Consider the following 24,738-nt stretch of genomic DNA (forward strand, 5'->3'; position numbering starts at 1 on the left):
GAAGCTTGCCATTAGACAAAATTTCATTTTACATAGCTGTTAGTCAGCAGAAGAGGTGATGAGTCAAATCACAGTACAGTGGAAAGAATGCTGAACTGGGAGGAAGGAAATCTAATTTCTTCTTCTCCTCTTCCTCCTCCTCTTCTTTCTTGCTATTATTTCTATTATCATTATTGTTATTCTCATAATTATTATAATTTTTTCTAAAAAGTCACATAACACTTTGTTTCTATTTTTATAATCATAGAATCATAAGATTTGGGGCTGAAATGGCCCGTAGAGGTCATCTAGTTCAATACATCTCATCTTACAGGTAAGAAAACTGAGGCTAGGTGACTTTTCCAAGAGTACACAGGTCATATGTGGCAGAACCATGATATAGTTATCAGTAGGTGTATAATGAGTAAGATTCCTGGATTTGGTGTTTTCTGTTTAAGTGACTACAGATTAGTCACACAAACTCTCAAAGTCACATTTTCCTTATCTGTAAAATGGAGACAATGAAGTTTACATTAGATTTATCCCAGAGCTGTTGTGAGAAAAGACAATTTATAAGCCACAAAGCACATTAAGAAATGAGATTTATTATTACTAACCATGTATTTATCTGTGCTTGAGTCTTATACCCATAGTAATCTGTAAGCTTCATGCAGGCAAGGACTGAATCTTACTTAAACATTCTATCTCTCCCAGCTCTTAGCACAGGGGGCAGCACATAGAGAATTAATAGATAGTTATTGAGTTGAATATAGCAGCTTAGAGACTGAAAAGTGCTTTCTTTCCCAGGCATCCTATTAAGTAGGCAGGACAAGTGTAGCATCCTTTCTGTGCTACTTTCACAGAGGACAGCTATTGTACTCATAAATTCTAGGGTGCCCTTCATGTCCTAGATCTTATAACTATAGATCCCAAGTCCCAACTGGTGTGCTTTCCAGCAACAGTCAGCCAGAAGACACAATTAGCTCAAAAAAAAGTAATTTACTAAGATGGCATAGTAAAAATAATAGATACAAAATATTTTCCCACCAAAATATGAGAGGCAATTTCCTACCAATATGCTTGGTATCTCTGGGAATAGTTGGCACAAATAGAGTACAATGGTACTGAAGGAGATGCATAGGGAAAACATGCGGTCAAGGCTACTCACTCCTTTGATACAACAGGGCTTCAAAGATTTTTCTGTCTTATTAGAGACCTTATAAAACTCAACATTCAGTTGCAAGATCTCTCTTTCTCTCCTCTCTCTCTCTCTCTCTCTCTCTCTCTCTCTCTCTCTCTTTTACCTCTCTCTTCTCCCTCTTACTTCTCTTGCTCTTATTCTCTTTCATCTCTGTCTTTCTTTGCCTCTATCTTTTTCTCTTCCATAACTGGCTCTTTTCTGTGCTGCCTGGGGTCACATTCCTTTAAGCTGCTTCAGTCATCAATTAACACCTTCTCTAAAGCTGAATCTCTCTGGGGTGAGTGTTGCTGCTCCCTTAACTGTACCTAGAACTCTAGAACTGACTCTTTAACTGCTCAGAGTGGAAAGGCAACGTATATAGTAACCTAAAGGCTTCTCTGCTCTGTGACAAACTGAATGCTTCACAAGTGCTCCTGGGTAAGTAGTTTTGTTGCTAGACACCATGGCCAATATGGGTGTGTGGGAGAGAAACCTTCTCCTCTTCCCTTTATAAAGGTATCTTTCACAGATTACCCTTGGGTTAAACTCCCTTGAACTCTTGAAATGCTGATGTCTTGACTTTTGACTGTTTTCAAGGCTTGGCTTGAAGTACCCAGCCAATTTGACTTTTGACTGTTTTCAAGGCTTGGCTTGAAGTACCCAGCCAATTGACCCTTCTGAGAGTCAGAGAGAGAGAGAGAGAGAGAGAGAGAGAGAATCAAAGAGACAGAGACAGTAACAGTGGCAGTGACATACAACAGGAAAACAAATAGAGACAAAGACAGAGACAGAGACAGTGACAGAGATAGTCATAGTTTATAAAGGCATTGGGTATTACTAGATGCTAACAGATAAACAGTTTGCCATATATGATTACATCCTGGGATTATATCAACTGAACTGCGATGGGAAAAATGACATTCCTTTTCCCCCAAGTTAAATGTTTATGTCTCCAGCAAATCAACTGAAATGATTTTTTTGTGGGGAGGACAAAGTGTATCTGGGACAGTTCAGGAACAACCCAGAAATTAACATTCTATACAGGAGGAAATTGACACAGAGAAAGAGTGATATCTAAGGTCTCATGGCTAGTCAATGTCAGAGAAAGGATTCAAACATCGATCTACCTCCAAATTTGTGATCCTTCCACTGTACCATGCTTTCTCTGAGTGAGCCCTGACCCCCTAGCCCTGCTCTCATAGCTGGTGAAAGGCCAAGGTATCTCCCCTTCAGGAGCGCATGAGGAAAATAGGGAGAGAATTTGCCTGTTTAGGAAACAATTAAGCCAGAGCAGATTTAACAAGTTCTGGTTCTGAGGGTACATTAAGATGTACTGTGGATAGTTGGGAAAGGTTTCTTGGAGCAGGTAAGACTTTACTGGCATTCAAAGCCTTCCCTCATCTAGCTCCTACTCACCTTCCCAGCCCATCCTCCCAGTTCTACTTCCTCTCAAGTGAGGCTGGTCTGCAGGTTATATGTTCATCTTCTGTGCTTTTCCTTATGTAGTCTCCCTTGTCTGAAATTCTTTCCCATCCCTAATCCTCTTCATTCATGTAACTCCTACTTTTCTTCTGGACCCCATCCAATTATTACCCTTTCAAGAAAGCCTGCTCCAGCTCACAGTGAAATGTTCTTTCATCACTTACATTTGTTATTGGTACCGTTCACTTAAGAGAGACTGGCTGAAATTATTAGTTACTCCTTAATAGCATTATGGAGGGCAGCTAGGTGGCATAGTAGATAGAACATCAGGCCTAGAATCAGGAAGACCTGAGCTCAAATTCAGCCTCAGACACTTCCTAGCTGTGTGACCCTGGTCAAGTCACCTAATCCTGTTTGCCTCAATTTCCTCATCTATAAAACGAGCCAGAGAAGGAAATGGTAAACCACTCCAATATCTTCACTAAGAAAACCCTAAATGAGGTCATGAAGAGTTGGATATGACTGAAAAAACCAAATAACAACAACAAATATTATGAATGCACATCTATGAAATAAAAGTAGTAAGTGACAATTATATAGGACTTTAAGATTTGCTAAGTGATTTATGTGTATTCTCTTACATGAACCCCACAATAGTTCTAGGAGATAAGGAATGAAGGTGTTATTAATTCCATTTGACAGAAGAGGATAACTGAGGCACAGCTAGATTAAATGACTTGCCCAACAATACACAGTATCGGATCAAGGATTCCAATGCAGGCATTCCATCTTCAAAAGTCTGTCTACTACAACATATTACTGCCACTGCATATACATAGCCTGTCTCCTCTAGGCTCAGAGGTGAAATGAGTTGTCCAGACACATGACTGCTCAGTGCTAGCGGAGGGATTAGACCCACAGCTTTTGACTCCAAACCTTGGGCTCTTTCTACAATCACACATTAGCTGGGCATCTTGAGGACAGCCACTTGTTTCCTCTGGGTCTCAATTTTCACCTCCGTCCAAAGCATTGGTCTCTTCAGGCCGCTTCCAACTTAAGTATTCCTTGGTCTTATGTTTCTAGGACTGCTCTCTCACCCAATCTGGAAAAACAACTTCATTGCCTCCTTTCTAGGACTCTAAATCCCAGAGTTGCAAACTACTCATTAGTTACTTTTTAATTATTTACATCTTTCATTTACTATATTTGCGTCTCTGTGGTAGGGTTTTTTTTTCTTTTTTTAACTTAGGTTCTTGCTGTAAGCTTTCAATACTAGATCTCAGCCTTCTCTTGTTCTTCTGAACTCTTTAATAATCATTAGGAGGTAGGAAAGAAGCATTTATAGAGCACCAGCTACATGCCTGGCACAGTGCTAAGTACTATACAAACATTATCTCATTTGATTCTCACAACAACCCTGGGAGGGTAGGTGCTGTTTTTATCCCCATTTTACAGTTGAGGAAAATGAGGCAAACAAAAGTTAAGTAACTTGCCCAGGGTCACCCAGCTAGTAAGGGTCTGAGGTTGAATCTGAACTCAGGTCTTCTTGATGCTAGGGCCAGAATTCCCACCTAATCTGAAAGACTTTATTGCTTCCTTTCTAAGAGGCTGTGCCACTTAGCTGTCTTGGAATATGGCAGATTGGAGCAGCTAGGTGGCACAGCGTATAGAGCACCAGCCCTGGATTTCAGGAGGACCTGAGTTCAAATCCGGCCTCAGACACATAACACTTGCTAGCTGTGTGACTCTGGGCAGGTCACTTAACCCCATTGCTTAGCCAAAAAAAAAAAAAAAAGGGAATATGGCAGATTAAAAAACAAAAACCAGTTGATAGCACTCCAAGACAAAAGTCAGAAGGATTTGAGAAATTATCCTTCCAACACCTTCCTGTAAGCTCCTTAAAGACAGAGACTGCTTTGTTTTTGTCTATCTCCCCGTCACTCAGTACAATGCCTTGCACTTAGTAGGTGCTTAATAAGTGATCATTGAATTGGTTGTAATTTCATTTTACAGAGACAGAAAGTGTGTACATGTGGTTTTCAGAGTTGAGCTTACAATAGATAGTCTTAGATCATTTGAGGGGAGTGTGGGACTGTAGGAGTGAGGAAACCTGCATTTCTGTTTTGACTGTGTGGCTGGTTATTTGTGTGACTTTAGAGAACTTGGTCCCCCTCTCAAGGCTTCAATTTATTCCTCTAAAATGAGGGGAAGGGGGTTGGGCTAAATCATCTCTGATTGTCACAGACTCACAGAATTTCAGAGCTGGTCACCTACAAGCTGGAGCTAAAGAACAATGCCCTTTACAACATCCCCAACAATGGCCCCTCCAGCCTTTGTTTGGAATCCTCCAGGGAAGGGGAGCTCACTACCCCGTGTCCACAGGGGCAGCCCATGGATAGCTTTAATGCTCTCAGAGAGACAAAGTAGCAAAACTGTCACACAACTCCAAAGTATCAAAGGTGGGACTGAAATCCAAGGCTGCTGATTTCAGGTTTGGGGCCTTCGGCACTATCATACTCTGTTAGAGGACTCTGGATTTGAATTCAAATCTTTTGACTCTCAGGCCAGAGCTTTTGTTATTTTTTCAAATGCTTTCTGTGCACTTGGGGTGTCATGGTACAGTTTGTGGAAGACCTGGATGTGGAGTTAAGTGTCCTGAGTTTAAATCCTGTCCTTACCATTTACTATTTGTATGACCATGGCTAACGAACAACTTCTCTGACCCTTTAGTTTCATCATCTAGAAAATAGGGATAACAATGTCTTCTATGCCGCCTCATAGGATTGTTGTGAGAGAGCACGCAAACTGCATAGAGGATTGTAGACCATGCCATAGTGAAGTTCAGTCAAAAGAACTAGCAATGTTCAGCCTGGAGAGAAGCAGATTTTTGCATGCTAAAGATAATTGGAATCTGCAGACACTTGTCTTTTCTTCTCCCTTTCTATTTGTAGTTTTACCTTCTGGACTTAGAGTCTTGGACGACAACAGCAGCAGCAGCAGCAATGTGCCAGTAAACTTGGGGTTAGGAAGAATTCCATTTTAGAAACTTAATCAACTCTGTGACCAGGACCTCTCTGGGCCTCAGTTTCCTCATCTGTAAAACGAGTGGATGCTGCCAGATGGTCTTCGAGGTTCCACCCACCCTTAAATCTATGACCTTGTGAACATAGAATGTTGAACATCAGAGCTGGGCAGGACCTCAGCACCTAGAATCATCCCAAGTTCAATTGCCTCATCTGGTGTCTATCAGTATTCTCCCAAATAGACTGAACGTGTTCTGATCTGAGTTAACACTGCTCAATAGCACTTGCAGCTTGGCAAGAATGCCTTTCCTATGTTAATATAAAAAGCACCGCAGCAGCAGTTACTTTCAATTCAGTACCAGGTTGTGAAATAAAACCGGACAGTAAAATTTCCTCCTGCCACCTCCTTACTGGATCTAGCCCTGTAGTAAGGTGCCCCATGGGTTCTGTTAGGGCTTGGCACTTCCCCCAGGGGCACAGTTGCCTGAAATCCATTACCCAGTCTCTACTTGCTATCCAGACTGGCATATCCCATAGCCTTTTAGAAATTTAGATCTGCAGAGCTCCCAGGAAGGCAGTTTCATGTGTCCCATGACTCACTTTTCCCTGTAGTACTTGGGGGGCTGGTGACTCAATCAGGCTTTAGTGAAGGGAAAAATAATTCAAAAGAGCTTTGCTGGACAGTTACGAGTCATAATGGTAGGTCCAGTGGCCCTCCGAATTAGCTCTTGCCCTGAGACTTAGCTCTCACAGTTACTTTTTTAAAAATTTTTTTTAAGGCTTACAAAGCACTGTTATTATAAAAATCCTTGCAGCATGGCAGGTGCTTGTTGATGAGAAGTCAGTGTCATGGCTATTGCTCTTTCTGTTTAACTCCTGAGTGGTCACTTGCCCAAGGCCATAGAGCTATTAAGGTCAATACTCAAAGTTGAACCTCGGGCTCAAGATTCCAAGTTCAGTGTTATTTTACCATATTGTCACGTCATAGAATATACAATATTAGGGCTGGGAGGGACTTTACTGATCACTTAGTCTAACCTTCCATTTTCTTTTCCAATTGACAAAGGAGGAAAATGAAGCCCCAAAGCTGTGAAATTCAAAAGCCCTTCATTTGAGGATATCTGTGTTTTCACATAAGAAAAGGCTGTTGATCTCCTGGGGGTGGCAGATCTTCTAATTATTGTCTACTTAACTCATTAGGCACTGGGCCAGAGGCCAGCTCAGGTAGCTTAGTTTCAAGGGCATTTCAAAATCATAGAACAAGAGAGGACCTTCAAATAGAGCATGCAGTATCAGAACTAGAAAGGACCAAAACATCCAGCAGAATGTTAGTTAGAAGGGACCTGAGGGACTATCAAATACAAACCCCTCATTTTACAGAGAAGGAAACTAGTGCTCATTGAGAGAAAAGAATTTGTCCAAAGTTGTCTGCATAGACAGGTTAGTAGAAGACATAAAAGTCACTGCCAATGTCAAGGAAGAGAGGATAGAAACAAAAAGGAGAGTGTGTTCATACTTCAGGGAGACTTGAGAAGATCCACTGAAAAAGAGAGGAGTCAGAGAAAAGGGAGGAGAACCAGGAGAGAAAATAATGTCACTGATGGTAAAAGAGGAGAGGGCATCCATTAGAACAATGCACTTAACCAGCAGCACCCAAAGCTGCAAAGGGCAAGGATGCTAAGAATTAGAAAAGATCATAGATGGTTATTAGTAATTGTGGAGGGAAAGTTTCAGTAAAGTGATAGGGATGGAAACCGAGTGTTGTGAAGAAGAGATGGTGTGCCTACATAATGTTTACTGACACTGACCTCATTTAAAATCTTGAGCTCACTGCAACCAACCAATCCAAGGGATCAGTATCCATTGCTACGTGTTGGGGAGGGTGTTAGGTGCTGGGGATGAAAAGACAAAAAAAATGAGACCATCCCTGCTCTCATGGAGCCCTAATCCTAACCCTCATCCTACCTAACTCTAAATTTGTACACATCTAAGTAAATGGAGAATAAGTGCAAAATCAATTCAACATAGCTATAGAATTAGATCATTTGAAAATTGAAAGGGCTCATTGAGGCCACCATAACAGATCTATTAAGTAGTCCACTCCAGTTTTGTTTGAAGATCTCCAAGGAGGGAGAATACACTCACTCTTTGGTCAGTCCATTCCACTCCTGGGTAGCTCTTGTTATCAGGAAGCTTTTATTTTCCTTTCTGAAATAGAGACTAAATTATCTTCTTTACAGCCTTTGATCCTGATTTCCTGATTCTATCCTCTGGATCCAAATGGAAGAAGTTCAGCCCTTTCTCATGACATTTATGCTTGATAAAGGCTACAATATCTTCCTAACCCATCACCCTTAATCTTCATTTCTCTGGGCCAAGCAAACCCAGTTCCTTCATTTAATCTTTATTTGGCATGGGCTCAAGACCCTTCGACATTCTGTTTTCTCTCCTCTGGACAGATTCTCTATATCCTTCTTCAAGGATGGCCCCTAAAACTGAGTACAGTACTGCAGATGAGGTCCAGTGGAACTGGACCTCCCTCTTCTTGGAAGCTATAGCCCTCTTAATATAGCTCAACATCATGCTATGTTTTTTCTTCATAAGCTGCCACATCACGCAACTAATTGACATTATGGCTGCATACAATAAAAGTCCTGGATTTTTTTTTTTTTAGAAATTCTCTCCCTTATCTCATCCTTATGCAGTTGATTGTGTATACTTTAGTGAAAGTCTTCACATTTATCTCTACTCAATTTCATGTAATTAGATTCAGTCCAAATGCTCTAGTCCAGTGCTTCTTAAACTCTGGGTCCCCATATGGGGTTGCAACCCACAACTTAGTAAGTGCTGAAGGGTTTATGAATGGAAAAAAAAAGTTTAAGAAGCCCTGTTAACCTACTAGGATCCCTTTTGATCTTAACTCTGTGACCCAGTTTATCAGCCACTTCTCCCATCTTTGTGTCATCTAAAAATTTGAGTGTGCCATCATTGCCTTTATCCAAATCACTGATAAAAATGTTAAGCAACATAGAACTAAGCACAGATACATAAGTTATTGTAATGGAGGCCTCATGCCAGTCAGTCAGTCAACAAACAATTTAACATGCCTACTATGTGCAGGACACTTTGATACATGCTGGATATACCAAAAAAAGCCCCTCTTTTCAAGGCATTCTTATGGTTTAGAGGGGGAAACAACATGCAAACAACTTTATACAAAGAAGAAATAGATGGAACAAAATGGAGATAACCCACAGAGGAAGGGACTACCATTAAGAGGGGGATCCTCTAGCAAGGACTTGAAGGAAGACGGGGAAACGATGAAACAAAGGTGAGGAAGGAAAGCATCCCAAGCATGGGGGACAACCAGTGAAAATGCTCAGAGTTGGAAGGTAGAATGTTTGGTTCAAAGAACATCAAAGAGACATTTGGTAGGATTGAGGAAGGCTTCATAAAGGAAGTAATACCTGACATACATCTTTTTTTTTTTCCTGACATACATCTTGAAGGAAGGGAGAGACTCTTTAATGCAAAGTTGAGAAGGGAATGCATTCCAGACTGAGGACTCAGAGAGAGAAAGTCCCAAAGATGGGAGATGGAATACATGCATGTGTGTGTGTGTGTGTGTGTGTGTGTGTGTATGTGTGTGACATACACACATATATATCTATACATATATAGATATGTATATAGATATGTATACATATACAAATGTGTACGTGTATATGTTATACATATATATGTGCGTGTATATCTATATCAATATATCCTACGGAAACAGAGGGAAAGCCAATTTGGCTGCACTGAAGATTAACTCAAGAGGAATAATACGTTAGATCTAGGGATGGAAAGGACCACAGAGGTCCCCATCATTTTACAGTTGAGAAAACTGAGGAAAAGAGAGGTTCAAAAACTTTTCAAGGGTTCCTCTCCCACTGCAACATTCCATTTCAGTGGTAGATGTGGGACCAGGACTCAGCTCTCAAGGCTCCGAAATTTTTTTTTAAAGGCAATCAGGGTTAAGTGACTTGCCCAGGGTCACTTAGTAAGTGTCTGAAGCTGGATTTGGACATAGGTCCTCCTGACTCCAGGGCTGGTGATCTATTCACCTAGCTGCCACTGATTCCAAGTTTAGTGGAAAAGTTCAGGCAGCCTTTACTCTCCAACCAAATTGTGAGACTGCTAAGACCCATCTTTTCTCCTGTGTCCCCCAAGATTAGCTGAGCACAGAGCTGCCTAGGAGACTCTGATTTAGTAAAGATTTTGAAATGAATTAAATTTAATGAAGGCCTTAGAGAGCCAGAGACGGTGAGAAGGATTCTTTCCTGAGAGCAGAGAAAGCAATAGCCGGGCAGTATCTTTGGAAGTGGAATAATACAACTGTAGAGTATCTAATTGGGAGGACCATATAGCATACTGAATGGAATGCCAGAGATGAAAGGATCTTATTAATGATAATAGCTAACATTTATATGACTCTTTAAAGTTCACAAGATGCTTTACATGTTATCTCTTCTGATTCTTACAACAATCTGGTGAGGTAGATGCTATTATTATCCCCACTTAACAAATAAGGGCAAGTCATTTATTGCTGTTTACCTCAGTTTTCTCATCTGTAAAATGAGATGGAGAAGAACGTGGCAAACCAGTACAGTATCTTTGCCAAGAAAACCCCAAATGGGGTCAGGAAGGGTCAGACATGACTGAAGATGACTAAACTTCCTGACTCCAGTGCTTATCCCGTGCTAGAAGCTGCCTCAATTTCTTCATCTGTCACAAGATGGGGTTGTACTCAGTGATTTCCAAGTCCCCGTCTTGCCTTGACATTCTTTGATTCTGTTATCCCAATGAGCAAAGGGAAAGAACCCTAGTCTGGGAGTTGGGAAATACAATCTGCTGCTGACTCTCGCTGTGCTGCCTTGGATGGTTACTACCCCCTCCTAAAGCCTCAGCTTTCTAATGACCTAAGGTCTCTAAGTCTCTCTCTCTCTCTCTTTCTCTGTCTCTGTCTCTCTCTCTCTCAGTAACATTCCATAGTTCTAGGATCCTGTGACCTCTTAGACCTTGACATCAGCCCACATCTCCCAACACTGCAAAGGAATGAGGCAGGGAGAATGTGACTAGGAATAGCAATTATCAAGGAATACAGCTTCTATTCTATTGATTGGCTGTCAAGCTCTGATTGGGGAAAGTACCAATTAATGCCAACTCAATTGGCCTTCGAGGGATTGTCAGTGTATGCAAGAGAATGATTTTCTGGGAAGACAAGCGTTTGGAGGGGGTTTGGAGGAGGGAGGGGATGAAGGGTGTTATTTAATGGGCTCAATTGAATGAGAATATCTCATTTGTCAAATGAGAAGTTTGGACTAGATGAGGTCTAAGGTTCTTTCCTGCTCTAATATTCTCTATGCAGTGTTCTGAAGTCCCTTTCACTTCTGTCTTCTATGTTTTAAGGTTTCCTTTAGCTCTAACAATCCATTATGTTCTAAGGTCCTTTCTGAATTTGGTATTCTGTTTTCTTAGACCCATTTTAATTTGAACAATGTGTTCTCTTTCTAAGGTCCATATGCATGTATGTATACATACAATACACACACACTTCTACACATATACATTTACATATGTACATACATACATGTGTATGTGTGTGTATATATATATTTATATATATATATATTTATATATATATTTATTTATTTATATTTATATTCATCCTCAAGATCTCTCCCTCCTCTGACATTCACTGTTCTAAATTCTAAGTAAGATTAGAATGGTAGCTTAGTGGTGGCTGGGGTGTGTGTGGATAAAATCCTGACCTGAAGTAGACAAGACCTGAATTCAAATGCTGTCTCTGATACTTACTGAGTGACCTTGGGCAAGTCAGTGAACCTTTCTCAGTTTCCTTATCTGTTATTGTTGTTCAGTTGGCTTGATTGTGTCTGACTTCACGATCCCATTTTGAGTTTTCTTGGCAAGGAAACTGCCATTTCCTTCTCCAGCTCATTTTATAGATGAGGAAACTGAGGTAAGCAGGGTAAAGTGACTTACCCAGGATCACACAGCTAGTAAGTATCTGAGGCCAAATCTGAATGCCCATCTTCCCGATTCCCAGCCTAGAGCTCTATCCACTGCATGACCTAGCTGCTTTAGGAAGACCTGGGTTCAAATCCAGCCTCAGATACTTACTAGCTGTATGACCCTGGGCAAGTCACTTAACCTCTGTTTGCTTTAGATTCTTCAACTATAAAATGGGGATGATGATATCACCTCCCAGGGCTATTGTGAAGAGAGATAATATTTGTAAAAAGCACTTAAAACAGTGCTTGGCACGCAGCAGGCACTAAATCAATGCTTTTCCCCTTACTCTTCCTCCCCCTTCCCGGCTTGAGGCCCAGCAGTGGGAGCACCAAGCTTGCAGCCTCACAGCCACCCAGTGGCATCCTTGAGATGATCTAGCTTTCTTTTAGCTCTGCCTAATGGCCAGTCACTGTTGTGATCATAACAGTAGCTCAAGATGTAATTTGGGATGAATTCAATAATTTGCACAAGATAGCGTGAACAAAACGGAACCATGGTCTTAGGCCACTCCTTTTTCCATCACAAGGACTGCCTCAGGGGAAGGGCACTGCATGGCAGTGCCACATAGAAGATATCATTCTAGACTCAGAGTCAGTGGACCTAGAATGACTTCCTGGTTCTGACACTTGTTCTGTTGCCTTCGTGAGTCCTATGTTGATGTGCAGACCCAGAGTATTCCAAGCCTGTCTACTCCTGCTGCTGCTACTGTCGCTGCTGCTGCTGCTCATTCTCCTACTGCTTTTACTTAAATGAGTTTTTGAGTCTTCCCTGAGGTCCAGATTCCTCATCAGTACAATGCCAACAACCTCATGAGGGCGCAAGGATTTGCACTAGAGAGACAACATAATATGGTAGAAAGAGTACCAAGTTTACAGGAAAGAAGGACTGATTTTCAGTCCTGTCTGTGACACCTACTAGCTGTGTCACAAGGGCAAGAGAGCTACTGTCTCAGTGCCCCAATCGACTCTTCATAAGCAGAGGAAACTGAAGCAGCAGAGTGGCACAGTGGATAGAGCGCTGCACATGGACTTAGGAAGATCTGAGTTCAAATCTGGTTTTTTGTCCTTCATTTCAAAGAGGACCAATGACATCATGGCTGATGACTTGGATGTGAATCGGATTTAAGTGAGGTGGAGTTGCACAAAGTTATCTGCCCTCATACTTTCTTCTGCAGTCACTGAAGTCCAGTGGTAAGAGAAAAGTCAAGATGACTGCTGATGGCCCAAGATTCAGTGGATGAACTTGGCATCTTCATTGTCTGACGAAGCTCTAAGTGTTTCACAGCACCTGCTTCAGTCCCCTTGGTAGCGATTGGAACAAACTGTTCTCATCTGCGCATGCCACCAGGGGAAGTCTTCACATATGTGGGGTAGATACTATCTCCCTCAGCGCCAAGTTTGAAGCCTGTCGGTTACCCTCAACCTGTTTTAGCCTATCTACTGAGATGGTTTTACTGTGGTGTAGCCTTTGTATATGCTACAGCTTCTTGGAGCCAAAGGTGAGAACTGGGTGAAGGTGGATATCAAAGGTAAATGAGCAGCCCTGAAAAGCCTCAGCAAACCCCCACCCCAGAGGTGCTAGTCCTTCCTGAACAGCCCATATACCCCAAATCTGACCTAGACACCTGCTAATTGTATGACCCTGGCCAAGTCACTTAATCTCAGTCTACCTCAGTTTCCTCAACTATACAACGAGGATAATGATCATATCTAATTCCTAGGGTTATTGTAAGTATAAAATAGGATAATATTTGTAAAGGTTTTTATAAACTTGAAGTGGCTATAAAAGTTCTAGTTATTATATATCATATATAATATTATAATTACATATAATAAGTCATATATATGTATATACAATTGTAGAGAGGGGAGGAGTGAGGGAAGCAGCATTTATTAATCCCCTACTATGTGCTTGGCGCTGTGCTAAGCACTTTACAGATATTGTTTCATTTGTTTGTAGACTAATAGGTGATTAACATCAGTGGAGTATGTTTCTGGGCCACAAATTCCACGTGCTAATGAAATCATGGGTCTGGATTTTAAAAATGAAAACAAAAACAATACAACAATAAAAGAGAAATACTCAGAAGTGCGCTACTTCCCTCCTGGGGCTGTTTTTGAAGAAAGTGCTTTATAAACTTTAGACTACTGTTGAAACTGGGGGTATTTTTATTATTGTCCATAAGCCTTTATCGACATTCAATTTGATCGATTTTTAGTTACTAAAGCCCCGCGTGGATGGAAACAAAACCTACCTTTTTTCTTCCTTTCTTAGAAAACGGAGCAAGCCAGGCAGGCCCAGGCGTATGTGTATGCGGTGCGGTTAGCTCCTCAGTCAGGATGGCCGAGATGACGCATTTGTCAAAATTATGGCCCAATTAGGCAGCTTTAACTGGTGTCTAATACTGCAGCTAATGTAATCATGGGGTAATATCACTTAGAGATGTGCTGCTGAGTGATTAGGCAAAGGCCTGGAACAGGAGGGGACCTGTGATGAATTGTTTCCTAGAGGAGAGCTCTTGGAGGCTGGTGAAGTGACTTGGAGCTGTAATCTCACCAGTCTCCTGAGCCCCCAGATGATAACGATTTAAATTAATTCAGCCAGGACCAAATTTGATTATAGTGGTCAAGAGGACAGTGCAAGCTTTGGTCAGAATTCAAAGTTTGGTTTGGGGAGAACCTCTACTCCCTCCCACCTCTACCTCCACATGCAATTCACTTTTCATTTCCTCCTCTATTATTTCAAAATGCCCGGAACCTTCCTACCTTCCCTTTAGTCTATGACTCCACAGTTCTATGATGCTGTCTTTTTTTTTTTTTTTTGCAAAATGGTGGTTATGGTAGTAATGGTGATAATGTTGCTACTGCTGACTGTCATGATCATTATGGTGCTGATGGAGCTGCTAATAACAGTGGAGCCAGTGGCAATAATGATGAGAGTGATGTTGATGATGGATATAACAGTGCTTACATTTCTATACTTTTTAAAGGTTTACAAAATAATACTCACGTGGAAGTGCACATTTTAATATTTTTATTTTATAGTTGAGGAAATGGGTCAGAGAAATGAAGCTACTTCCCGTGATTACAACCTACTAAATGTCCTGCGTTGGCTAGGATGATGCTAATGCCTCCTACTGATAGAATCTAGAATAATCTTAGAGATGGGAGGGGTGTCAGAGATCTTCTTATCCAGCCCTTCAAGAATTGCTTTTATGACATCACTTTAAACAAGACTGTCCAGTCTCCATTTGACTATCACATAAGGGGGAAAGAATGTTAGATTTAGAATCAGAATGACCTGGGTACGAATTTCAGCCCTAGTATTTTTCCAGATGACCTTGGACAACTCATTTTCTCTGAACGGGCCCAAATATCCTGATCTATAAAATAAAAAGGATCGGTTAATTTCTCAAGTCCTTTTTATTTTGAAATCCTATGGAACTTCCAGTAATGGAGAACTCACAGTGTCCTGAGGATACCCATTCCATTTCTGTACACTTCTGAGTGTTAGGAAGACTGACTTATGTTGAGCTGAGATTTGGCTCTTTGTACATAAGCAGACAACGTCTAATCCTCCTTTCACAGGTGAAATAAGGCAAGAAATTTTTAAAAAAAGGGAGTTTGCCAGTTTTGCTGGAGTCTAACAGGTAAGACAGAGCCAGTAGAAAATAAGTTAGTTTGGAGCCAGATTGATTCCCCAGCTGTTAGTGCCTGATCCTTATAATTATCTTATATATGTTTTGCATATACCTATACGAGTGTGTGCTGTCTCCTCTGGCAAGAATGTAAGCACCTTGAGACAGGAACTGTATGCTTTTGTCTTTGTATTCTCAGTGCAAGGCACAAGGCCAGTCATATAATAAGTGCTTTATAAATGCTTGATGATTTATTGGTTGACCTGAAATAATGAGTTTATACTTTAGACTATGGGTAATAGTAAGTTGGTTAATTAACCCTTAGTGTCTTTTTTTTTTTTAAATACTGGTTGTCCCAATCTCACTAAGTCTAGGAATACAGCAATCACTTATGGTCTCAGTTCCACTGCTGATTGTCACAGAAGCTTTGACCTATTCCATTTCTGACCTAGGCTAATTTGTCTCTCCTTAGGTCACCTGGTGGCCCCTGCTCCCAGGGCTTCACCATACTGATGCCAGACTTAAAAGTGGCTAGTTAATTGGCTTAGCCTACTGTAGCTCAAAACTTCCAAGCTCAAGTAATCCACCAACCTCAGGCTCCTGGTAGCTAAGATTACAGTTAGAAGCCATCATTCTTGGCTCCTTGCTGATTCCATCTTATGGAAATCTGAGAAGTTCTCATAACGTAGAGGTGATCATAGATGCCTTAGAGTTACATTAGCAGAATATACATTCTGGCAGCTTTAATTAAGTTGAACAGGCTTTGAATACTGTCCCAGTGACAGGATGTGCCTAAGGATCTGCTTAGCGAATCACTGAAAGGCTCATCATCAATAGTTGGGCCACTTAGTGATGAAATAAAGCCAAACACAAAATTCTCCTCAGTCATGTATGCCCTCTCCCCCCCTTCTACTTCCTTAGGGATTGGGGCAGAAATGGCATCAGATGATGCTAATAATCTTACATATTTACAATAGTTTGTAGATATTAGTTTAACTCTTGATACTCTAAATGAGACCTTTATGCAGCCACCAACAAATGGAAGAACTGAAACATAGCAATATTGGCATTCTTGCAATAAATGAAACCACAAAGCATGAGAAAGGTGTAACTAAAACGGCAGGCTGACTCACAGATTTTTCTCATAGATACAAATAATGGAGTTAACTTCATCATATCCCTTAAAGCCAAAGAAATATAATTTCATGGGATACCTTTTCATTGCACCTTGAAGTGCTCATGGGGAGAATTAATAAGAAGACTACTTTGAAGAAAATTATAGTTAATGTGCCTACAGTCACTGCAGTAAATGAAGAAAGGGAAATTCTACAGAGTTTGATAAGGTCTTCCAAACTGAGTGTCCACGTACCATGATACTTAATGACAATGATTAGGCATATTTCAGAGAGAAGACAATGTGAAAAATATTGATCATGAAGCTTTAGGATTAAGAAGTGAATGACTTCAAAGGCTAGTAGACTATTTAGAAGGCTCATGTATGTATTTTTAAAAAGAACTATTTCTTCAAAAATAATGTCGAAAGGTAACGGACATGGTGACCATCATGTAATATTAGAAGAAATGAAATGTTTTAACTAAGTTGACAGGAAATGACTACTGGCTGATGTGGGAGTCATTTTTTGAATCAGTGATCTGTATACAGTCAGACCATGGACTAGTTATAGCAAATGTCAAAATCAACACCATATGGAAAGAAACGATAAAGATGAAAATAACACATTGCTTTCAACTGGAATAACTTCAACTTGACCTATTCAAACAAAAGTAATCCTTGCTTAAAAATAATAAATGGACAAACATAAAGAAATTGGTTTTAGTCATCATCATTTCCTGTAGAGGTATGACTGATAGGAATCACAAATAACAGAGAAGAAAATAAAGGCCCAGAAATCATCCAAGGCAGCACATTGATTTCCTTGACAAGTGGAGTGACATGACAGTTGAGGTCAGCTGTCAGGTCATAACATACAGATTTTTCTAGAAAACAATATGGTGGATGATGGCAGACATTTATGACAGGTAGAGCCTTACAGAGTAGCAAAAGGCAATGGGGGAGAGAACACATCTTTAGAATGTTTGGCATGAGACATAGCTAAGCAAAATCAACTTAGGAACATTTCTAGAAGGAAAACAAAGAGACATAAAATGGAACAGACTTTTCATAGTCTCCATGACAATCTATTACTATTATCATCATGACAATGGAGTAACAAATGATAAAACTGAAAAGGCACTGAAGAAGTTGAAGTTGGAAAGATGAGTTAGAGAAGAAGAAATCCTTTGGGAAACATTCCAATTTTAAAAGCATTGAAAGAGGCAGACAATAATGTAGCAAGAAGAGTGACAGCTGAGGAGCCCAGAGGTTGTGCTGGTACACAAAATGACTATAGCATGTTTTTCACCCTCCCAAGTATTTTTGCCTCCCTTCAAGGGGGAAAGCTTTTATATGAGCTTTAGGCACATGTATTTATGTGTTTTCTACATATTTATATGTAAATATTGTCTGCCCTGGTTAGAATGTAAGTCCCTTGAGGGCAGGGCTGTTACATTTTTGTCTTTGTATCCCCAGTGCCTAGAGCTCCACAGGATGCCTAGTACAAGCTTAATTTATGCTTGCTTGATGAATTGATAGGGTGCTTCCTCTTTGGGGGAGTTTTGGGAAGATACCTTGGACATGCAAGGTGCCAGGGAGTTTACTATTCTGGACAATGCTTCAAGTTGAGGCATAGACAGCCCTATCAAAACAGTATTTCTGAGAGAGATGACAGTCATTTAAACTCTAGTGGTACCTTGTCTCTCTCTAATACAGAGGTTCTCACACTTTCTTGTGTCATGACCTTTTTCAGTAGTATGGTGAATGGACCCCTTTGCAAAATCAGGCTTCAGGGTGCATAAATTAAATATATAGATTACAAAAGAAACAATTATTAAAAAATGCAGTTGTTAAAATATATATTTTTTAAAAATAGGTTCACATGTCCCGGTTTAAGAACCTCTGTTCTAATCCATCATTTATAACTCTCAGAATAATACAAATAATGTCCACATTTCTCAAAACTCTTTAATGGCACCCTATTGTTTACTGAGTAAAGTTCAATCATATTTGTGTTCATTCAAGGCAACCTTTAACCTTGTGTCTTCTTACCTTTCCAGTATAACTATCTTCTATATGTCCAACAGCCTACCCTAATTTTACAGTTCATTACCCACCCTGCCCTCCCTATGTCCAACCAGGCTCTCCTGCCTTCGTTTTTGTATTTTCCTAGGCCTAGAATGCCTAGCCATCCCTCCTTGAATTCCTGGCCATCCTTTAAAGCCCAACTCAAGTACCACCTTCTGTAGGATATCTTCCCTGGGAAATGGGAATCTGTTTTCAGCAACAGACTACTCCCACGCCTTGGATCTCACATGGCCTTACATGGTCTTTTGCTTGTGCCTCTCACTGGTCTGCTATAAGCTCTATCAGGATCTGGACCAAGTCTTATGTAAACTTTGTTTCCCCTTCTGTTGGGCACAGAGAATGATTAATGACTGTTTGTTTAATAAATGTTTGCTGTATTCATGCATATATGAACAAATGAATGAATGAAGGGATGGATGTTGAATGTAAATCTGATGCACAGTTGAAGGAGCTTGGGATGTTTAGCCTGGAGAACAGAAGGCTCAGGGGGGATATTGTGGCTTTTTTCAAGTATTCCAAAAGCTGTTACAGGGTAGAGGGAGCAAACTTTGTTCTGTGTAGCCCCAAAGGGCATAATTAGGAACAAAGGGTGGAAGCTGCAGATAGGCAACTTTCAGCAAAGAATGAAGAAAGTCTTTTGAACAATTAGAGTCAGCCAAAAATGGAATGGGCTGCCTCGAGCAGTAGTCAGTTCCCCCATTCCCCATCTTCAAGTAGCTTCCAGATGACCACACCGATCAGAGGTGTTGTAGAGAGCATTGATGATTTGGGTAGGGGTCAGATTTCTGTTTAGAGTGGAGCTTGAAATAAATAATGCCTAAGGTTACTGCTGCCTTTAGGAGTCTATGTTTTATGATTCTGACAGAATCCTTTCTTAAAAAGGAGGTTAGATGGAACCAAAGGGCAGCTTACCAGCATCCCTCAGGGCAGCTTGGCTCCCCAGCAATCACTTGACCTTCCCTGCATAAGCTACTCTTCCAACCCCCCTTATTAGTTAGTCCCTGGAGCCCCTGACTCATTGAAGTTGCTTTTCCTCTGAATCCCCTCTCATTTGTCAACAACTTTTCCCTATCGAGCTGTTATTGAATCTCTCTAAGAAGACTCTATGTATGGCTGGAACTAATTACCCTCCCTTACTCCCTCTTCTCCCAGGGAACTGATGCTGAGGAAGTCTTCATTCTGGCAACATGTCAGGTTTTCACTCTGGGAGTGCCAGAGGTCTGTGAGGGAATGTGTCCTACTTTGCAAAAAATGTTGGGTGATGGCAAAGAGAGTATTGGGCCGAGGGGCCAGAATGCCTGGGTTTATTTCTTCACCTTGCCTCACTCTGCCTGCCCTCGGGGAACTTATACTGGGTGGTAGAAGCATCATGGTAGATTAAGATTCTCATGGGGCAAAGAGTCTGGAAGCCTGGGTTCAGTTCCCAGCCCCATGACTCATAACTCTGCTGTTGTTGTTAAATTGTTTCAGTTGTGTCCAACTCTTTATGATCCTGTTTGGGGTTTTCTTGGTGAAGATACTGGACTGCTTTGCCATTTCCTTCTCTAGCTAATTTTTACAGATGAGGAAACTGAGGCAAACAAGGTTAAGTGATTTGCCTGGGGTCATACAGCTGGTAAGTGTCTGAGCCTGGATTAGAACTCTGGAAGATGAGTCTTCCTGATTCCTTCTTCCCTTGCCATCCTTCATATGAGTGCAACTAGCATTCATTTCTCTGTGTTCTATTTTTCTGTTAAAGACTTCCTCTGACTGATCTTATCTTATTTCTCATAAACATTTGCGGTTGATTCTGCCTCTCACATGTCCTTATGTCCCTTTATTCACAGTATGAAGGTGTGGGGCAGTGGTGTGTTGATAAATGTTTAACAACTATGAAGAAAATGTACCACTCACTTTTAAATGGAATTATTAACATTTTCTCCTATTTTCTAAAGTCTAGAACATCAATAAAACTATGACTCAAATCCATATTTATGTTTGTCAATTTCTAAGATGCAAATGCTCACTTAGAAATATTTAACAATTGGCTCTGGTTTGAACTGTACCCAGCATGCCCTGGATCAGGCAGAACCTGCAAGCTGCAAGGGGCAGAGGGACCTTTCCTAGAGCAGGGCTAGGATCTCAATCCTTCAGCCTCCTGGTAGAGTTTCCCCTCTCTAATTGGGTGTATCCTCACAAACTATTCCCATGTTTTGTAACTACATTCCCAAGGGTAGAATTCCTACATCTGGGCATCAGAACATGAGCCTAGTCTGGTGACCATCGGGGTTACATGTAAAATGAGGGAGGTTGGATCAGATGGCTTCTGAGGCCCTCTCTGGCTCTAGAGACCTGGCATCCTATGACGTTGTGCAAATTATTCTACATGCTTTAGTTCTCCCATCTATAAAAGAGTAATAGGATGGTATGGTAGAAAGAGCATTCCACTTGAAATCAGAGGACCCAAATTCAAATCCTAGCTCTATCACTTACTACCTCTGTGACTGGGTAAATCACTTCATCTCTCCAGGCAAATCTGTTTCCTCCAGTGGAAGGTGAACAGGACTAGTCAATCTCAGGTTTCTTCCAGCTCCAAATTCTAGAAATCCTATTTAGTGTCTTGGCCCTAGTTTTCTCATCTAGCTTAGTTGGACTTGGCGATATCCAAGGCCCCTTTTAGCTTGGGAATTCCTTATATTATGCTTTAATTTGCTTCTTATCTCTAATATGCTATTTTTAAAAAAATTTCTGAAGTCCCTTCCAGATTTAACAACCTATGTTCTAGCTTCCAAAGTGGACTTCATTCCTAAAATTCTGTGTTCTAAAATGTTTCCCAGCTCTGAGATTCTATGTTCTATGTTCAAAAGTTCCTTCTTGCTCTGATTATCTATGGTTTTATGATCAAGTTGATGGATGTCACCGGGCACCCAAACAGTAGGAAGTACGATAGAATAGTGAGTCTGGCCTCAAAGCCAGTAAGATTTAATTCAAATTTGCCCTCTGACACATGCTGCCTGTATGACCCTGGGCAAGTCACTTAACTTTTCAATAATCTAGGCAACTCCTCAAGACTATAAGTAACAAAGAAAGTGCCATTTTGAATTGGTAAAGGGACTTTCCTCACTCAGGATTTCCCCTCATCAGTGAAATCATAGGACTACTCCCTCCCCTTCTCCCTATGGTCAAAGGTTGCTCTTAACTCTTGTGATTCTATGCTTTTATACTCCAAAGGTGATTGTGTCACCTGGTACTGAGACAGATGTGAAGGGTTATTATTAAATCTTCTTAGAAGAAAAGATGGCATAAACCAACCCTGTTTTTATCTCTAAACAAAAGCCTGTGGAAAATTCAACCTCAAAGGAGTGTTGCATGGAAGGTAAAATCAGCTACCAAAGGGGAGGTCATTGACCTTAGGAGACCAAAGGCAGGGTGGATTACCACTCTAGGGAAAGTTTATGCAGCAACAGAAATTTCTTGGTTTCTTTGGCTGTGGAGTTTTCAGATAACAAGTGAATCTATGCCCTTGAGTAATAACCTAACAATGTTAAAAATGTTCCCTGGCTTGAAGCTAGAGACATAAACGTTCAGACTTACAAGGGTCCTCAGTGAGCGTTTAATCATCCCCCTCCCAGTCAGTCAGAAGCATTTATTAAGCACTTACTGCATACCAGGCAAGAATACCTCCTATTATACAACACATTGATAGTCGTCTAGCCTTTGGAGATCTCCAGTGACAGCCCATTCCAGTTATGGATGGTTCAAATGATTAGTAAGTCTTTCCTCACATCAAGCTTAAATTTGTCTCCTTACAAATCCCACCATTGCTCCTGTCTCTACTCTCTAACACCAAATAGAACAAGCTTGATTCCTCTCCAACATGACAGCATTTCAAGTGCTTAAAGGAAGCTATCATATTTCCCTGAGTCTTCTCTGACCCAGGCTAAGTGTCTGCATTTCCTTCAGCTTATGTGGCATGGGCTTGAGAATCTTTGCTATTCTGATTGTCCATCTATGGAGGTACTGCACCTTATCTATATCCAGAAAAAGCAAATGGTAGGTTTAACTGTAGGCAGCTAGGTGGTGCAGTGGATAGAGGGATAGGCCTGGATCTTTCTGAGTTCTAATCTGGCCTCAGACACTTACTAGCTATGTGACTGTGGGTGAGTCACTTAATCCTGTTTGCCTCAGTTTCCTCATCTGTAATATGTTGGGAGAAGGAAATAGCAAATCACTCCAGTATCTTTGACAAGAAAACCCCAAATGGGGTCAGGAAGAGTTGGACGTGACTGAAAAATATCTGTACAACAATGAACATTTAACCATGGGGATGAGATTGGAAAAGCATGACTGGTCATTGAGTAAGGAGGCAAAGGATTCAGAAATATAGGATAGCATATAATTGAATTGGTCAACTGGGGGTTAAAACTGATGGAAGAAATAAGAACAGTGGTAATGGAGAGGGACAGCAGGAAGGGATCGAAGAATTGACAGTCATGGTAAAGATGAAGAAGAGGTTTAGATAAAGGGTTGGAGGGAAGGAATAGATAGAATATGGATTTATGCACATACATGAGTATATATACATGCATACCTACATATACACACATATATGTATATAATTAGGAACTGTTATCCCCATTTTACAGTTGAGGAAACTGAGGCAAACAAAAATTAGATGACTTAACCAGGGTCACACAACTAGTAAGTGTCTAGGCCAAATTTGAAATCAGGTCTTCTGAATCCATGTTCAGTTCTCAGTCCACTGCTCCCTCCGTCTGTGACTGGGATAGTGGTAGAAAAGACAAATGCTGAGGAAGCATGTGGGGGCATCATTGTCCAGTGTGGTGCAGGCTGAGAATAGGTTGTTATCTGTGATGCTGCTCCAAGTAGGCTTGATGATATTGGTGTCATTAGACCTTTGGGACTGCCCACAGAGTTAGATTTGGATCCAGCCACATCTCTGTGATGTAGGAAGAGGATGACTACATTGTCTGGGTTGTCAGGAAGAAACCTCCCTACCTTGACCATGCTTTTGCATTTCTTACCTGGGGGCCATCTCCAGTCATCCTGATCCATCTCATAACACTGGACCCAAACGGCTCTGGAGGAGAAAGTGAGGCTGGTGACTGTGCACAACCCTCTCTCACTTAAGTCCAATTTATTTGGAAGTTATGCCATCACCTTCCAGATGTCATGGTCTTCCTTGAGAACGTAGGACAAATAATAGCATCTCTTACCCAGGGAGTGAGCACCAAGGAAGCACCTGTGTGTGCGTGTGTGTGCACGTGTGTTTAATAGATCAGAGTGTCTCCTGTAGGTGCATGCACCATCAATACTCCGGTAAGAGAGGGCTGAGTCTTTGGTGAGAATGCCTTTCAGAGCTTCTAAAGCATTTCTGATGTCTCTCCTCCCCCTGCTCCCACCCTAACTTGGCACAACCACCCTAAAGGCGAAAATGGACTTATTTAGTCCCTGTTATCTCCCTTTTGTGATTTGTTTTTCCACCCCTTCTCTCTACTTGGAAGGATTGCATTCTAGAACTGGGGCCTTAAACCATTTCCTCTCATCTTCAAGAGAGGGCTTATGTTCTAATGTTTTATGTTTGGGGAATTAATAAGCATTGGCTCCCCTTCTTTAAGTCCTCAATGCATTTTCAGCTTTTGATCATGCTCCCCTTCTACTCTTTGTCAATACTCAAAATGCCTCATCATTGTAGCTTATTATGGTCCTCTCTGCCTCTATAATGCTGTGATATAATTAATGATGATGATGGTGCTGGTAGTCATAGTGATAGTGACTAATGAATGAAAAGACGATTATTAAGTGTCATGCCCTATGCAGAGATCTGGGAAATACAAAGACAAAAGTGAAACAGTCAACCCATAAGTAATTTAGATTCCAACAGGGAATAGAAATATATCCTGCCCTACAGGAAAATAGAGGGGGAAGGGGATAAGAGAAGTGGGGGGAGAGATAGAAGGGAGGGAATATTAGGAGAAGGGGTATTCAGAATGCATGCGATTGTGGATGGGGGAAGGATGAGGGATGAGATGGGGAGAAAATTTGGAGCTCAAAATCTTGTGCAGGTGAATGCTGAAAACAAAAAATAAATAAATTATAAAAAAGAAAAAAGCAGAACAAAAAGAAATAGGGACATTAAGAAGAAATGAAGGCTTGAGGAGGAAAGATAATGAGTTCTGTTTTAGATAAGTTCTAAATAATTTCCTACAATTCCTAC

The 24,738-nt window shown here is 40.9% G+C and overlaps 1 pseudogene; it reads right to left on the reverse strand.

Annotated features, from left to right (window-relative positions):
- Positions 1-23,566, reverse strand: part of LOC110214292 (lysine--tRNA ligase-like) — a 39,330-nt pseudogene extending 15,764 nt beyond the window's left edge.
- Between the last annotated feature and the right edge of the window lie 1,172 nt (positions 23,567-24,738).

The sequence above is a fragment of the Phascolarctos cinereus genome, unplaced genomic scaffold (assembly GCF_003287225.1).
Source record: "Phascolarctos cinereus isolate Bilbo 61053 unplaced genomic scaffold, phaCin_HiC Scaffold_4;HRSCAF=312, whole genome shotgun sequence".
Taxonomy (NCBI): domain Eukaryota; kingdom Metazoa; phylum Chordata; class Mammalia; order Diprotodontia; family Phascolarctidae; genus Phascolarctos; species Phascolarctos cinereus.